At 44.4% G+C, this 5,000-nt stretch overlaps 1 protein-coding gene across 1 annotated transcript in view; it reads right to left on the reverse strand.

The window, feature by feature from the left end:
* The window catches only part of LOC125035952 (titin-like), a 109,893-nt gene extending 105,384 nt beyond the window's left edge, over positions 1 to 4,509 (reverse strand). The window contains exon 1 of the mRNA XM_047628264.1: positions 4,363 to 4,509. The gene's annotated coding sequence lies outside the window, so the exon portion shown is untranslated. The remainder of the gene's footprint in view (positions 1 to 4,362) is intronic.
* Between the last annotated feature and the right edge of the window lie 491 nt (positions 4,510 to 5,000).

Consider the following 5,000-nt stretch of genomic DNA (forward strand, 5'->3'; position numbering starts at 1 on the left):
GCTCGGGCACTTGTCGGGAGAATCACGCCTCAGGGCATGCTCGCAGGTGTTGACGCGTCCATATCAATACACGAATGACGACGCCGTTATTTTTTTAGGGAATAGAAAGTGGGAAAATGAGGAAAAAAGCAAAATACGACCGAGTTTGGACATCTTAAAGGTTTAGAGTCACGGCACCAGCAACCCCGCACGAAGATAAAAGGCCGGCTGATGCAACCGACGCAGATGACGAAGTAAAAAAAAAGAGAGAGAAAAAACATGACATAAAAAGAAATGACGAAGATGCCACGCTCCCAAAGCGGGGGACCTCCCACCGCCGCGAGGGAGAGTGCATGTCACAACCTCGTCACCCTAGTGTCACCGGGAGGCACCTGGTGTCACGTGGCGCCCGGAGACACCTCTGTGTTTGAACATGTGGCACCCTCTTGTATCACCGCGGGTACGCGCTCACGCGACGAGGCGCCGCGCCGTGGCACCAGCTTTCCCTTCCGTGGCCTCGACCGCTCCATATGCTGCCGCCGCCGCCGCCGCCACGGTCCTGCCACAGCCCTGTCACAACCCCGCTACAGTCCCGCCATAACCCCGCTACAACCCTGTCACAACCCCGCTACAGCCCGGCCACAGATAGGTGGTCAGCCAACACCTGTCAAGGAACAGGTGGGGTGGGGGGGCGGTGACTCAATCCCGATGCCCCTCATACCCCCCTCCCCCCCTTAAATGCCCCGTGCTTGGGGTTCTTCAGCAAATTTACCGATGTGTAAACCTGCGGCGAGAACCACTATGTGCGCGTGTGTTTGTTTACACGTGTGCACACATTTATATTTACTCGCATGCAATGTGTGCGTGCTTGACCGCGTGCATGCGAATGTGTGTCTGTGTTTACATGCGTGTATGTACGTGCTTAATTATGTGTGATTGCAAGAGAGTCAAAGGAAAGAGGGAGAGAAAACATGTAAAGAGAAAGACTTAAAAGGATATATAGGTAAGCAGGCACACGTGTATATGTGTGTGTGTGTGTGTGTGTGTGTGTGTGTGTGTGTGTGTGTGTGTGTGTGTGTGTGTGTGTGTGTGTGTGTGTGTGTGTGTGTGTGTGTCTGTGTGTGTATGTTTGTGTGTGTGTGTGTGTGTGTATGTGTGTGTGTGTGTGTGTGTGTGTGTGTATGTGTGTGTGTGTGTGTGTGTGTGTATGTGTATAATGTATGTACAATTATATTAGAGAGACAGACAGATGCATAGATAGATAGACAAATGCATAGATAGATAGACAGATATATGTATATAGACAGATAGACTGACAGATAGACAGATATACATATAGATATACATACAGATATACATATAGATAAATGGATAGTTAGACAGATATATAAATAGATGGATAGAGATAGAGATAGAGATAGAGAGAGAGATAGAGAGAGAGAGAGAGAGAGAGAGAGAGAGAGAGAGAGAGAGAGAGAGAGAGAGAGAGAGAGAGAGATGCTTTCGGAAATGAATAGGACTTTAAAAAGAGAACATGAGAAGAATTCATTAAAAAAAAAAAAAACCTTTTACCGCTCTATCTTCAATAAAAGGCAAGCTAAATAATTCCTCTAAGCATTTTTCGAAGCCTCACCCTACTCATCAACAAAACCATAGTCGTAATGCAACAGAAGGAGCAACAGATAATAATCCGCACATACCAGGTGTGCGAATAGTGAAAGTCGTTTAGACCGGTAAAATAAAAACAACGGCGGATGCAGCTCAGAATCTAGAATGGATCCAGAAAAAAAATGAAAAACCTCACACACGGACGTTCCTTAAAAGTCACCTAAAATTACACATTATTTCAACCACTCGGATAGTTCTCGCCTTGGGCTAACTGCACGCTATGATTAATACATTTCCAAATATATTTCGAATGATGATGGTGATGGTAATGATGATGATGATGATGAATGATGATGATGATGATGATGATGATGATGATGATGATGATGATGATGATGATGATGATGATGATGATGATGATGATAGTAACAGTAATACTACTACTACTAATAATAATAATAATAACAATAATAACAATGATAAAAACAATAATAAGACTAATAATAACAATAATAACAAATAAAAACAATAACAACAATGAAAAAAAAAAATGATAATAATAAAAGCACAAAATTTCCTCGCTTGGTCTTCCCTACTTTTACCATACGTAGAATCTCCTCAAAGGTCAGACGATCCCACGCTGCAGAAATACGCGAGCGAAGGGTGAGATATGGGGAGGACAAGAAGAGAAGAAGGAGGAAGGAGGGGAGAGAAGAAGGAGAGATGAAAGGAGCATAGGGAGAGAAAGAACAGAGATGGAGAGGGAGAGGGAGAGGGAGAGGGAGAGGAAGTTTGTGTGTGTGTGTGTGTGTATGTGTGTGTGTGTGTGTGTGTGTGTGTGTGTGTGTGTGTGTGTGTGTGTGTGTGTGTGTGTGTGTGTGTGTGTGTGTGTGTGTGTGTGTGTGTGTGTGTGTGTGTGTGTACATGTGTACATGTGTACGTGTGTACGTGTGTATATATGTATATATATGTACATATGTATTTATGTATATATGTATAGATATGTGTATATATTTATGAATGTACATGCATATGTATATGAATATATACATACACACATGCATATACATGCACATATATATACATATATATTCCTCTATATATACATATTTATACATATATACATATACATATATATAAGTATATATACATATATATACATAAATATATATAAATATACACACACACAAATATATACCCACACACATACTCGTACATACACACACATACATATCGTGTTATATAAAATGGAAAGAATGTAAAAGGAAAAAGAAAATTGAAAAGCCTAACTATCGTAACTGTAAAGTTCCGAGTAAAGACATTACACAGTATACACGCAATCGCACGCGGAGATATTTGCATAAAGACGCCCTTAGAACCAGGTACTTTCTCTCGCACCTCTACAAACACCTGCGGCTTTGTAAGTGCATTAAGACCGCGTTCCTTACAAAGTGATTATGATACATTTATCTCTAGCTTTTAGTTTCTCTCCCGCTCTATCTCTTCTTTTCCCCCTCTCTCTATCTTCTTTTTCCTTTTCATACCCCTCTTCCTCCATCTTCTTCATCCTTTTTCCCATTCCCTTTCCCTACCCTTCTCTTTCATCTCTCTCCCCCTTCTCTCACTTTCCCTTTTTCTCCCTTCGTCTTCCTTTCCCTGTCTATTTCTCTAACTATCTATTTATCTGATGTCTATATCTATTTATCTATTTAATGGCTCTATCTATCTATCTATCTACCTTCCTATCTACCTATCTATAAATTTGATATCTATATCTATCTATCGATTTATCTATCTACGTCTATCAATCAATGTAAATATACATTCAATAATTTTACCAATAAATACCTGTAAATGAGAACTGACCATGACCCAATCCCAGTTAAGGCTAACCGTGACCCGAGATCAAAACATCTCTATTACCATGAGTCGTGAAAATTCCCTCGTCACGTAATATCAAACACAAACTTTATCTATTTATATCTTGGTGATCAAGCACAGATCACATATCAATGAGCGTTGTTGCTACCCTATTTTTGCGTGGCCGGTTTAGAAACTTGCCAGTGCGGCTTTCTACTGCATATTATCAACTACAAGTAATGATTTAGAATGGTAAGAGTGCGCCGGCTTGCGTGTTTTTTTCTAATACAGGGGGAGGGGGGCGGAACAGAAGGTCGTCATGCTCGCTGAGGGGCCCCTAGTCTTATCATCGGGGGTCTGCCTACCTTGGTCGCGTCAAAATCACCGGTAATTTCAATGTCTTTTGTTATCTTCTACCCGGGCGAGGAAAATCTGAAGGTGGGGTGTTGTGTCTGTCACTCTGATGGGATGATTGTAGTGCTAATTAGCAGGTGTGTCACAGGTGCATTGTCTTTTTTTTATTCTTTTCCCAAGAGGCATCGCATCTGTGGCGACAAGCAGAGAGGGTGGATCGAATTGTCATTGCAAGCTGTTGTTGTTATCATTGCACGATTCACGGGTTAAAGCACATCATGATCACTTCTTATTTTTATTTTGCGAATTGCGAGTCCATTTTCAACCAATTTTACACTTTTAAGCACTTCACAAGTTCATTCAATGTTCCAGTCCTCTCACTTGCCCTCTCTCGAGACGCCCGCAGACACAGAAAAGATCTTTATAAGGGGAAATACAGACATGGACATAACCGGAATTTTCGTTATGAAGAAAGCTTGTACACAACCCTAAATCCCCATTAATAAAACTCCTACAGACGACAAAGCGACCGGTAAGTGGCGTGGTCGTCAGTGTGCTTACCTGGCTTGCGTGGGTGTGGTGGTCGCTCCCCGTGTGTTTCCGTGTGGCGTGGCAGGGTCGGGGGGGGACGGAGGAGGGAGAGAAAGAGAGAGAGAGGAGGTGGCGTAGCAGGTGATGTGTGTGTGTGCGTCCGCGGCCACAGCTCAAGCCAGACTGACGGGTCTCGAGGCGGCCTGGCCCTCGCTCGCGCCCCTCCAGACCCGCTTCCTCCCCCTCCTCCTCCTCCCCCCCCTCCCCGTGACCCCGCCCACCTCTTCCTACCTTCGCCTGGTTCCCTCGCCCACTTAAAGAAGGAGGGGGCATGTGCAAGGGCGGAGAGAAGAGACAGGAGAGAGGGCGACTTCTCGCTTAACATCTCATTCCTCGCATCTGCTTGCATTGTTTGATCATTAGGGCGAGCAAATAACAATATAGGTGATTCACTCATTTTATTTCGCAACAGATCATGAATCTCGTCATGAGTCGGCGCACAGGATGCTTTCGTCGGTAAGTCGGGGGGAGGGAGGGAGGGAAGGGAGGGAGGGAGCGAGGGGAGGGGAAGCTGGCTCTCAATATGGTCGTGCCCTCTCGTGCCCCCTGCCCCTGCCCCCCTTCCCCTGCGCCCCGGCCCACCCCACCCACCTGGCTTGATGCTTGCC

The sequence above is a fragment of the Penaeus chinensis genome, chromosome 20, assembly GCF_019202785.1.
Source record: "Penaeus chinensis breed Huanghai No. 1 chromosome 20, ASM1920278v2, whole genome shotgun sequence".
Classification (NCBI taxonomy): Eukaryota; Metazoa; Arthropoda; class Malacostraca; order Decapoda; family Penaeidae; genus Penaeus; species Penaeus chinensis.